Raw genomic sequence first — 13,087 nt, forward strand, 5'->3', positions numbered from 1 at the left:
TGACTCCTCCAATACTGTACTGGCTGCCCTCATGGGTCCTCCATTTGAGTCCCTAACCACTTGCTCTCTGTTTCCTCTTTGCCAAAAGACAGCTTTTCTTGTTGCTATAACTTCCACAAGGAGATTTAATGAGCTGTGGGCCTTAATGGTGGAGTCTCCATGTACTCAGTTTTTCAAAAGTAATGTCACAATTTCACCTTAACCAAACAATATACCTACCTGTATTTTTTCCTAAGCCTCACTCAAATGCAGATGAACAGCGTATTTATTCCTTGGATGTGAGACAATCATTGGCATTCTGTCTGTAAAGGACTTGCCACCTCAACTTTTTGTATCTTATGCAGATCAGATGAAGGATCTGGTGATTTCCACACAATTCCTGATAGATTCCTTCCTGCACCGTGATAGCTCAGACCACAGTTCCCAAAAACTGGTAGCTCATTTAACCAGGGGCCATGCGATTTTGGTTGCATTTCTCAGGGTTTGTCTACACTGGCACTTCGTTGGAAAAAATTTGTTGTTCAGGGGTATTAAAAAACCATACCCCTGAATGACAAACATTTTACTGATGAAACGCGCCGGTGTGAACAGCACTTTGTCGGCAGGAGAGCCGACTAAGCCACTGCCATTCGTTGGGGGTGGAAGTTTTTTCCTGGAGAGCTCTGTCCTACCAACAAATTTAGCTACACTGCGTGCCTTTTAGCGGCACGGCTGTAGAAGCACAGCTGTGGCGTTAAAAGCCTCGTCGTGTAGCCATAGCCTTAGTGATGTTTCCATATTGGACATTTGCAGGGATGCTACCTGGTCTTCCATACAGACTTTTACCAAACATTATGCTATTATGACTGTCTAGATCAGATGCAAACTTTGGAAGAGCAATTCTGCAATTGTTATTTAAGCAGATTCTAAGACTGCTTAAAACTCCATCCATTACAGCTTGTGGCTCACCTGAGTGGAATACACATCTGCAACCACTCGAAGAAAAAACAGTTACCCTACCTGTACTGTCGTTGTTTTTCGAGACGTTGATGCAGACATGTATTCCACAACCCTCTGTCCCCTCTGCATCAGCGACCCAGTCTTGGATTCCGGTGCAAAGGAACTTGAGGGAGGTTAAGGCAGCTCTGCCTCAAACAGCCCTGGGTGGGGGTACAAGAGGTCCGAGGGCACAAGCACTACCACAATGGGTACTGCTAAGCAAAAGTCTCCGGATTTGCTGTTCTGGACACATGCACATCTGAGCTGAATACACGTATGCACCCACATCTCAAAGAACAACAGTTACCAATACAGGGAGGTAACTTTCTGGGGGGCTGGGGTTAGTGGGAGGAGGAAGACTGTGTACAATCTTAACTACAGTTATAGAGAAGAAAATTGTAGACATTTTACTAAAAAAATACAACCTCCACCAAGATTTGAACTCAGTACCTGTGATGTGTAAGGGAAATAGTTTCCACTAGTCTTTGTGTATAAACTGTGGGAAATTAGAAGTAGCGCTTTGGCCATTTTCTTTAGGACTTCCATATTTGGCCATACATTTAATAAGTATTTATTAATAGAAAAAGAAAAATAAGCAATATATAATGAGGCAACCATAGAAAATGCATTTCCTGCCATAATTACAGCAGTTCTTACACTGATCCATAAAGATCTATTTGGTCAGAGTTTGCTCTTGATCATCTTTGTTTGCAGCTGCCAAATCACATGAAAAGAAAGATAATACATTTAATATTTACCTTAAGCTACTTTTCCATAGAACCAATTCCTGTTGTTGCCACAAGAGTGTTATATGATCAATAATGGGGGGCTGGGGGTTAGGGGTGGTCTGTAGAAATCTGAGGAGGGTGGATTTGTTCTGAGAGAGACAGTCTCTTATCTATTTAGGTGTGGTTCACTGTATAGAAAAAGCCTTAAAACTACTGCTATAGTATGTATCAGAAACTACATGCACTTTAAAATTTCATTAAATGTATCCTTGGTTTATTAGTTTGCTTAGTTTGAATAAGGATGCCTAGCAGAGGAAGCCTTACTTCCCCTACAGAGCCACCCAGGATAGCCCAGGAGATGAGAAGGGGAGGAAGAGCTGAGAACCAGCAACCAGTTGTGGTTAGCTGATTCTTTGCCCCTCTAAAGCCTGGAGACTATTCTAACCTCTGTTAGCTGGTGAGGGTTCCCTTAGGATCATATGTCATCTGGAGTAGCCAGAGTGCAGCCCTCTCCAGACACTCCTCCTCTTAAGCCTGATATACCCACTGCTGGCTTATACTCCAGGAGAATCCCCAGCATGGGACTTGTGTGTGCTTCCCATTCCCAAGTGTTCCAAGAGGAACAGGGTCAACAATCTGCTGCCAAGTATTAGTTATGGATAGAGCTGTATAAATAACTGATTTTTTTGGTTCACCATCAGTTGGAGGGGGCTGGGGAGTGGAGTTGGTTGGTTCAAACCAAATTCAAAATGTGTCTGAATTTCAGTGAATCAAAAAAATTTCATTTAGAATATTTTTAATAAAAGCCAAGGAAATGAAGAGCACAGAACCACTGGAGGAGGTGGTGATGCCCCCTGCCCTATACCCAGTATAGTCCAATGATTAGGGCACTCCCCTAGGATATGGGAGACCCAGGTTTGAATCCTTACTGTGCAGCAGTGCCTGAAACTCGGGTATCCCTCCTCTCAGGTAATTTCATTTTGATGATGTCTTAATGTTTTGTTTTAACATTTGATTTTTTTTCCCATTTAGACTCAAACAGTTCACCAGAATCTACACAAATTTGCTAAATGTTTCTGTCAACCAGAATCCCAAGTTTTTCGGTGTTAAAAAAAAAAAAAAAAAGTTTTGCCTGAAAAATTGTATCCAACTCTAATTGTCAGTCCTTTATGTTCAGCCCTCAGGTTCAGAAGGTTGGATACCACTGGTATAGATAGTAGGTTGCGATGTTTTCTTGACTCTGTGTCAAGTTTTTGTGGCTTTGGAATTTATAGTAAAAGTGGAGGGACGTCTAAAGAAAAACATGAGATATTGTTGAAAAGCAGATTTTGTGTCTACAATTGGTAATTTATTAACTCTTCTGTCTTAATATTTTCTGGGGTTTTTGTTTTTTAATTCATTAATGTCTGGCTGGTGTTTGGAACTTGATAATGCAAAAATGGAAGCTGTAGATCCTAGAAAATTTAAAGTAAATTACTTATTGTCTAATTCAGGTGTGCATTGAGTTATAACCAAGGATGCTGGGAAACATTGATACAAAAAATGTGTGGCGTAGTATAATACTATGTTGCTGTGATGTGGTTTAGATACTTTTTAGTCATCATCTGCTCCATTAGTCAAGAGAGCTTCCCAGGATATGGAGCATGAATCAGAGCTCACAGAAGTCAATGAATCTTTCCATTGGCTTTGAATCAGGCCAATAATGCACTTTTTTCACTTGTCCTAAATAAAGTAAAAATAGAGACTTTCACATCAACACTACCGAGGTAAGTCGACCTAAGTTATGCTAGTCAACGTAGTTTAGGTCGACTTATCACTACACGCTGTAGTGGTGTAGACACTGCAGTACTTGCTCTTCTTGTTCTGGTGGAGTATTGGAATCGACTGGAGAGCGCTCTGCGGTCAATTTAGCGGGTCTTCACTAGACCCACGAAGTCAACTCCCGCTGCATCGATCCCGGTAGGTGTAGACATGGCCTTATGGCTGCTTGGTAACATTGAGAGCCAAATTTTTAAAGCATAGAGCATTGAAGTCAGGGACAAGATGCTTTTCAGGTAACTCATCGTTTTAGCTGCAGAGTGTAGTGATTTAAAAAAAGAAGTGGGTAAACTAACCTAACCTAAACTCCATATACCCCAAATGAGAATTGGGTAAACTCTGTTTACCTGCATTTACCCTTGACTATACTACTGATTTTTAACTCAGTGCATGACTGTGTAATAGGTGCTCAAGTAACATTGTTGATAAATCATAGTTGCAAGAATATTTACAAAATCAGATGTGAGATACAAAGTAATACATAGATTTTTAGATTAAATTCTAAAATAATTTACCCACTAATTTTGTGTTTTAACAGGTTGCTTGCAAGCATTCAGTACATTAGAAACAATTTAATAATCGCTTCTATAAGATGAGTTTTCACAATTGTATGCTACTAAAGAAGGCAAAATTACCGGTTACTGACATTTCCCCCCCCGCCCCCCCATTATCCCTGGCTACTGCGTGGATTGTTGGGTTTTTTTCATATTAGATCTGGCCAGATTCAAATCAGAGTAAATGCTTACTGTGTTTATAAAGATGTATGTTTCGTTTTAATCTGTTTTAACCATGAAAGATCCTGAAATATTGAAAATAGCTTACTATTGTAATTTAAATAGTTTCAGGAGTCAATTTGGTTCTGTTATTTTATGGGCATATACACAGCTTTTGGCTATTTGCTTTTGTTCTGTTTACTTTGTTGTCAAGCTTCATTAGTACTTCTTTTAGCACATAAACTAGGTCAACTTGAGGTCAAGCATAGCTAAGAACCTTGTGATTTGAACAAGCTGAACTAAGGTACTGGACCGTGTGAAGCTCCCCTTCTCCTGTTTTTAAAATCACACAGTTCTGAAAGTTTTCAAAAAAGAGAAATTGGATCAAAATATTCTGGATGTTAAAGTTAGAGCTTCAAGATAGAATACCAAATTTGAGAAAAGATTGATTTAAGATATTACCTTATAAGCTGTCAGTGTGTTATATGGTATTAAAAACAGAATTGTTTAGTGGAAAAACTCTCTTCAGCAGGAAATTAGAGCAAAGTGTAAATTCACTCATTTTTAATTGAGAGCTGTTGTGCCTTGAGATGTTTACAGAGGAAAATCTTTTTTCTTAGTATGACATACATGTAGGCAGTGATATTTACATGAGGAGTATAGTAAGAAAAAGCTGAAAATACAATTTTGGATTTCATTTTTGAAAATTAAGACTAGTAAGACACAGTATGAAAATTAAAATGAGCATGACATAGACCTGCCATATTGCTGGTCCCCGACCCACTAGTATTTCAAAAGTGAACGTGTTGAATAGGGTTACCATATTTTGAGCCTCCAAAAGGAGGACACTCTACGGGGCCCCGCCCCCGCCCCCAGCCCCGCCCACACCCCAACTCCGCCCCTTCCCCAAAGTCCCCGCCCCAACTCCGTCCCCTCCCCTGCTTCCCGTGAATATTTGATTCGCGGGAAGCCTGAAGCAGGTAAGGGGTGTGGGGGGGAGGAGGCGTGGCCCAGTCTGGCCCCCCCGGCGTCTCCAGCCTGGGTCGGCTCGGGCCCTGGGGTGCCGGCCCGGGCCTGGCCGAGCACCCCCGGCCCGCCCAGCACTGCCGATCCCTGGCCGAGCACCCCCGGCCCGCTCAGCACCCCCCGGCCCGGCCGCCGGCCCTCGGCACCCCCGGCGCCCCCAGCCCCACCGGCGCTCGGCACCGCCGGCCCTCGGCGCCCCCGGCACCGCCAGCCCTCGGCCCCGCCGACCTTCGGCGCTCCCGGCCCCACCGGCGCCCCCGCCAACTGCCGGCGCTTGGCGCCCCCGGCCCCGCAGACCGCCGGCCCCCGGCCCAGCACCGCTGGCCCGCATGTCCCGATTTTCCCGGACGTGTCCGGCTTTTGGGGATTTCCCCCCGGACGGGGATTTGGAGCCCAAAAAGCCGGACATGTCCGGGAAAATCTGGACGTATGGTAACCCTAGTGTTGAAGCAGGAATCTGTCTACTTCTTTAAAAGTATTACAGGAGGGAGCATATTACACCAGTACTCTAAAGAATACACTGGTTTCTTAATCTTTTCTGGGTGCAGTAGAAGTTGCTACTGAAACAGGAGTTTTTTGGTTTAGGTTCTAATGAACTTCTGTTCAAGCATTCTGTTCCTTGTAGAGAAGGAGGATAAAAATATTTTCCTGACCACGAAAACAGTAGAGAAAACCCCATAGGCTGGGGGGGGGCAAACTTTTTGGAATGAGGGCCACATCTGGGTATAGAAATTGAATGGCGGGCCATGAATGCTCGCAAAATTGGGGGTTGGGATACAGGAGGGGATGAGGGCTCCGGCTGGGGGTGCAGCTGGGGATGAGGGGTTGGGGGTGCAGGAGGGTGCTCCGGGCTGGGACTGAGGGGTTCGGAGGGCGGGAGGGGGATCAGAGCTGGGGCAGGGGGTTGAGGTGCAGGAGAGGGTCGGGTGCAGGCTCCAGGCAGTGCTTACCTCAAGCAGCTCTCGGAAGCAATGGCATGTCCCCCCTCTGGCTCCCACGCAGCGGCACAGCCAGGTGGCTCTGCGCACTGCCCTGTCCTCAAGCACCACCCCTGCAGCTCCCATTGTCCGCGATTCCCAGCCAATAGGAGCTGCAGGGGTGGCGCTTGGGGCAGGAGCAGTGTGCAGAACCCCCTGGATGCCCCTACGTGTAGGAGCCAGAGGGGTGACATTCCATTGCTTTCGGGAGCCGCGTGGAGTCATAGCAAACCCCCAACCCCGCTCCCCGGCTGGAGCGCCAGAACGGGGCAAGCGCCAGACCCTGCTCCCCGGTGGGAGTTTGAGGGCTGGATTAAAACGTCTGAAGGGCCAGATGCAGCCCCGGGTCGTCGTTTGCCCACCCCTGCTGTAGGCCATGCATGGTAATAAGCAATCTGATCCAAAGTGTTTGGGAGCCTCTAAGGCTCCCAAGGGCACTAACTTCTGAATGGATTTGGCAGTTATTCTTCAGGGGCCTCTGTGCATTCCCACTAATGGGATTCAGTACCTCTGCATTGAACTGAAGAACTTATAGAAAAACAGTGTCCACTGGGGTGGGGGTGGGGGTGCACTAGTGCTGTCACTCTTGATGTCATCACCTACATCTGTGTAAGGAAGTTTGAGCCACCTCAGTTTCTTTGTCACTCCTGCAGAGAGCTAAACTACTTCTACTGTCCATGAGACTAGTTAAATCTTCCATACTCCGCAATATCCAGGAGAAACTCAGGATCCCTTCAGAACTGTCTGTGAAAGTTCTGCTGATCTGATCTGGAGAGCCCTGTCAGCTTCCTTTGCCAAAGACACCATCCGTATGGAAAGATATGCAGGGCTCTCTTCAGTTACTTATGTAGCCCTACATTCAGGTGTCCATGAAGACTCTTTAACATCATTGCTTTCATAAAGTGTCTCAAGAAGATTAAGAATGAACTAGAGCCAGGGACTTTTCAAATTTTTCATAGTGAGATCTCTTAATAGAGAATCACATGGACTGCCTCCTTCCCATTTGCAATTACATACCCCTCTCTGTGGCAGCTATAGCAGTTGCTTACATGTAAAAATATTTAATGTACACTGCTTCCTCAATATAATGTGACCCGATAGAACACGAATTCGGATATAATGTGGTAAAGCAGTGCTCCGGGGGGCGGGGCTGCGCATTCCGGTGGATCAAAGCAAGTTCAATATAACATGATTTCACCTATAACGCCATAAGATATTTTGGCTCCCGAGGACAGCGTTATATTGAGGTAGAAGTGTATTTTAAGCTGTCTTTTAATGGAGTTTAGCAGGTGAAAATGAGGTGCCAGTAACATGTGACCAGTCAGTTGTCTGTGGAGCATAGTTTGAGAAGCGCTGAACAAAAGTATTGTAAGATAATACATAGGAAATTAAGTAGAAATTTAAATATGCTGTCAGTATAGGAAAGTTCTACCTGCTGAGCTTATTTTCAAGGCAACCACTAAATTATGGCCTCTAATATTGTCACCTCATAGTCTCTCTCCATTCTGTTAGTGACTCAGAAGAGAGGTAAGCAAGAATGTCTTCAAGCCCAGGCAGTTGCCATCCTCAAATAGGGTATACAGCTCTCATGCAGGTTATTTTCTAAAAGTTCTAAAGACAATCTGTTTTGTCCATGAATAAAATGTTTTAGTGAACTAGTAACACTGTCAGCAAATATTTATCGTTCAGAGATAATAAATTCTAATACTCTTATCAGATTACCATCTCATAAGTAAGGCTGCAAGTTTGTCACGGAAGTCACAGATTCAGTGTCTTTCTGGGACCTCTGGGACTTCTGTAGCGGCCGTGCTGCTGGCCCAAGGGCTTCCTGAGCTCAGGCAGCCCCTGGCCCAGCTGCACCAACCTCTGCTGGTGCAGTCTTGTGATACAGGAGGGGGTGAGGGCTTTGGGCGGCATTTACCTCGGGGGGGCTCCCCAGAAGTAGTGACATCCGTCGGCTCCTAGGTGGCAGTGCCTCCGCCTGCAAGCACTGCCCCCGCAGCTCCCATTGGCCGCGGTGCTGGCGCTTGGGGTAGAAGCAGTGCCCAGAGCTGCCTGGCCATGCCTCGGTCTAAGAGCTGAGGGAGGGGGGTGTCGTTGCTTCCGAGGAGGCTCGGAGCCAGGTAGGGAGCCTGCCAGCCCCGCCAACCCCTCCCCAGCACCATCAGGGGTCCTGGGCTGTGCACTGCTGCCTCTTCCCCTCCACACACTCCCCAAAGCACCTGCCGTGGTCATGGGCTGTGAATTTTTGTTTACTGCCCATGACCTGTCCATGATTTTTACTAAAAATACCTGACTAAAATGTAGCCTTACTCATAAGTGATAGGAACACCTTTCCTTTCACCTCTGTCTCCCCCTGACCAGCTTTTATAGCCATATGAAAGGGTCAGCTGGCTTGCAGCTAGACAGTCAGAGGGGCAGCTGCCTCAGTAGCACCCAAGGCAGTTCGCATTCTGGCTTTTTCCTCTTCTTTCCCAGTTACTTTCTGGGAACTGAGCAGCCAAGGGTTTCCCTTGGAAGGCCCTGTGGCTGTTTCCCAGTCCCTGACGCTTATTGAAGAGTAGGTGTACCCATGTCGGTCCCAGGATATTAGAAAGACAAGGTGAGTGAGGTAATATCTTTTATTAGACCAACTCCTGTTGGTGAGAAAGACAAGCTTTTGAGCCACACAGAGCTCTTCTTCAAGTCTGAGAGAGAAATCTTTCCTGAACCCCCACCTCTGGCTTTCAAACAACCTCCCAACCTCTGCAAATTCATCATCAGACACAAGGCCCCCACAGACGAGGACATATCAACTCAAAGCGGCACCAGACCCTGCCAGAACAATAGATACAAAACCTGCAGACATAGCTCCACTCCTACAATGATCAACACACCTTTCAAGATCCATGGATCCTACACATGCCGATCACAATTCGTGGTGTACCTCATCCCATGCACTAAATGCCCCAATAACAATTATGTGGGTGAAACCAGACAATCACTATGCTCTCAAATGAACTCACACAGGAAAATGACAAAAGACAAAAACACCCTATCACCTGTGCGTGAACACTTCACAAAGTGATCACTCTAGATCTGACCTATCAATCCTCCTCCTCAAAGGAGACCTGCACAAGGCTTTTTCAAAAGATTAGCTATCGAGAGAGTTGTCTCTTTTGAAACAATGCAGATCACAAAACCCAGGATGAAATGCACAAGAGCAGGAGACAAAGCATTCTTGGTCAAGATATTTCCCCATGGAATGAATTTCCAGAAAAGATTAGGCAAATCTGGTTTGCTACCCTATAAAAAATGCTGCAAAGCCTTTGTAAGTCTTTGTACCATAGCAAGAATGACACTCCCATCTAACCAAATATGCCCCTTCTCCTCCAGAAATCGGACCCAAACAAATTAACCAACAACAATAATAAAATAAAACCTTGTATCCCGTTTAGCGTTCTTATGGCCAAGACAAACACTACCCCAGTATAGGAAGAACAAGCAAGAGATTAGTTTTAAAAACTTTTATAAAGTTTGACGAACACATTATATGATACATTATCATATATGGAAAAATGTTTTTGAATTTCATTATATTGTGTGATGGGCAGCAATGCAAAACATTCATATGACAATTTTTTTCCACGTTGTAAGTCTTTTTGAAATAAAAGTTTGACATGACACAGATTTTTGATCTGATGCTTCTCTTGGCGGGAGGGATCGCTCAGTGGTTTGAGCATTGGCCTGCTAAACCCAGGGTTGTGAGTTCAATCCTTGAGGGGGCCACTTAGGGATCTGGGGCAAAATCAGTACTTGGTCCTGCTAGTGAAGGCAGGGAGCTGGACTCGATGACCTTTCAAGGTCCCTTCCAGTTCTAGGAGATAGGATATCTCCATTAATTTAATTTAATTTTGTGGATGTAAAAATTTCTCTTGGTTTTATCGGCAGTATCAAAAAACTATGTTGATTAATATTTGCACAGGAATTCTTATCATAATAACTGTCTGAATGTACTAGTCTTAAGGAAATGGTAACTGGTAGCAAATTTAGGCAATTAAATGACCACTGCTACATCCTTTTAGTTCTGAAACTTTCCTCAATCTATTTTGCCTCTCTCAACTTTTTTTTTTTTTGGAGAGGGAGGGCAATGGAGAAAGAGTATTAAGAGTATTGACTACTTATGCCCAGGCTTCTTTCAATCCATGCTTTGATTGCTATGAGATAAGGCTCTGTCAATCAAAATAAAATTGTAAAAGGTGAGGCTAAATTAAAAGTAACATTTTAATATACTGGATGCCATTAAAATGTAAACATTTACCACCAGATGCTGCATATTTACTAAATTATTTCATATTTTAAGTATAGGAAAAAAACTGTAGTGTCTCTGAGAATGTGGTAACTATTGGCAAATAAATATTTTTAAGGTGACCACCGAGGCTATGTTGGTCCTTTGAGGAAAAAGTAAACAAGGTAAACTTATACTCATCTTTTGGGACAAAAATATTATTTATTGAAAAGTAAAATTAGAAAACCTAAAAAACTCCTTAAAATCAGACTCTGACTTCTTGCTGATCCAGGATCTATTTATTGAAATTAAACATTAGAGAGATGCTGTTGAATATATTTCTCTACTTTTGCATTTTATTTCACATTAGTAGCCTCTTGGAAACTTTTAAAGTAACAGGGCCTTTTCCATTTGATTGGTCTATGTTCACTTGGCAAATCTTGCATCTACTGCTCCATTTCCAGGGTAAATAATGCAATACAAGAAGCTCCTTCTTAAATTAACTACTGAAAACAAAACTATCTGTAGGGTTAGAAAGATTCATATTTTCAAGTGCAGGCATGAGGATGCATGGCACATGCACGCACAATCTGTCAACAGTTTTGATGCTCCTTATTTAGATTTGGGAAATTGGACAATTTTGACTGTGTATGTATTCGTTGGTAGTTCTTTATTATAGTCAAGATAGTCACATCAGAAATGAAATTATATATCTTGCAGGAATATTTCATAGTGATGTTTTTATTCTCCTTTGTTAGAGAAACATGTGACAGACAACTTAAAATAAATGTGGGTAGTACAGGGAATGATCTCTAACCAGAAAAGCTGCAGCATTCTCAAATGAAATATACATGGTTCTGCACAGAAAGCTGAACAGATTAAAGAGAATTCACTTAAAGACTCCAGAAAGATAGTCAAGACATTGTCTACACTAGACACATTTGTACATTCTAAGAACCATATGGTCCCCAAAGCCCACTCGTAAAGTACAGTATATCCACACACAAGTGCTTCAGTTTATGTGCATGCCAAATACAGTTTGAAATAAAATTAATTTCAACACATCTAAATAAGTTTAGTCTAATCCCTTTCAGCCTGTATTGGGTCAGATATGTTAGTATGAAAATGGTTCAGATAGTCATCCTACTGCTGACCCATAAAACAGCTGCAGCCTTTTGAAATTTCTCAGAATCCAGTGCCTCTAGGAAGTATTGCTGTGAACTGTGGGAAAAGTATAAAGAGGATGCTGCAACTGAAATTGTTTCCAACAGCTCTAATGTGGACAATGGGGAAAATCTGCAGAGAACAAGCAAGCATTGCTGCTACGGTTATTCTGATCATCTCACTAGTTCAGTCAGGATTGGTTCCGTTTTCCTGTGTAAACATGGCAGAGGTAGCTACTGGAGAATGAGAGCCCAAAAGAAAACCCAGAAAATCCCCTAAATGACTTAGGGAATTTAGTGGTCATACCGTGAAAACATTGATAAACAAGATGTAAATAACTAGTAAGAGCCACCAAACAATCAATTTAAATTGAAGAAATCCTATGAATAACATTGAAAACTACTGAAATAGGTAATAAAGCATAAACACTGTACCAATATTAAACTATACAAAGAAATACTGTCTTGCTGTCCAGACCCTCCCTTTGACAATTTCCCCAGATTGAATTTTTTCCAAAAATTATAATAAGATAATAAACAATAATAATAATTAATAATTACTTTTACAGCGGTGAGTTTGCAGCTGCTCTGCATTATCCTCTCCCATGCTTTTTGCTAAGGAAGTAGCAAGTGTTCTTAGAGGCCTTCTGTCAGATTTCCTGGCCTGACTTCTTGCTGCTTTGCGCTCTTAACTGACTGACTTCACTATCAGCCTTTAAATGGGTTATGAAAGAATTCTGGAGTCTGTTTTTCTTGTTCCTGGATTTTTCTTAAAAAAATTTATTGGAAGATTGTGGTCTACTAATTCTCCATCCTCCCCCCGTCTCCCCCTGTTTTCCCCCCTCCCCCAACTGCTTCCTGCCACCGGCCCTTTTAAATAGAAAGGGGAGGGGGCGGGAAAATAGAAAAATTGATTTAGAAAATAACCTTTTTTCCTAGTGGTTGTCTGTAACAGACCATTAAATTCACTTCCTTTTCTGCCATCACAAAGTTTCCTTTATGTCTTGGATCAATAGTTTAAAAGATTCAGGATGAGGAAACAATGTCTTAAGTCCTGCCTCAAAATTTTTGGAGCAAGCTTCTAATGCCTGTTTAGTCAAAGTCATATATAAACTACTTTCTTGTTTCATGCTCTTTTCCTCTCGAGTTTCGGTATTTCAGCCAAGTGTGTAACCAATCGACTTGTTAAAAGAAACAATTTAGCATCCTAATCCTAGACTGTCATTCTTTTTTTATAAGGGATTTATAAGAGGTCAGATTTCTACATTTTAAAAATCTCCCTGTCTTGCAGTTTTCTATAATGCCTATCCATATAATGTCTAAGCACTTCACACACAAATTAAATCTGCTTGTAGAGGTCACTAGTGGACTTAAAGGAACTTTCTGCTCTTCTCCCCTCCTTGGATTAGCAGGCTCT

General features: G+C 43.0%; 1 protein-coding gene across 2 annotated transcripts in view; it reads left to right on the top strand.

Moving 5' to 3' along the window:
• FCHO2 (FCH and mu domain containing endocytic adaptor 2) overlaps positions 1–13,087 on the top strand; it is a 227,181-nt gene that overhangs the window by 141,392 nt on the left and 72,702 nt on the right. The gene's annotated exons all lie outside the window — the stretch shown is intronic.

This window comes from Malaclemys terrapin, chromosome 6 (genome assembly GCF_027887155.1).
Source record: "Malaclemys terrapin pileata isolate rMalTer1 chromosome 6, rMalTer1.hap1, whole genome shotgun sequence".
In the NCBI taxonomy this organism is placed as follows: domain Eukaryota; kingdom Metazoa; phylum Chordata; order Testudines; family Emydidae; genus Malaclemys; species Malaclemys terrapin.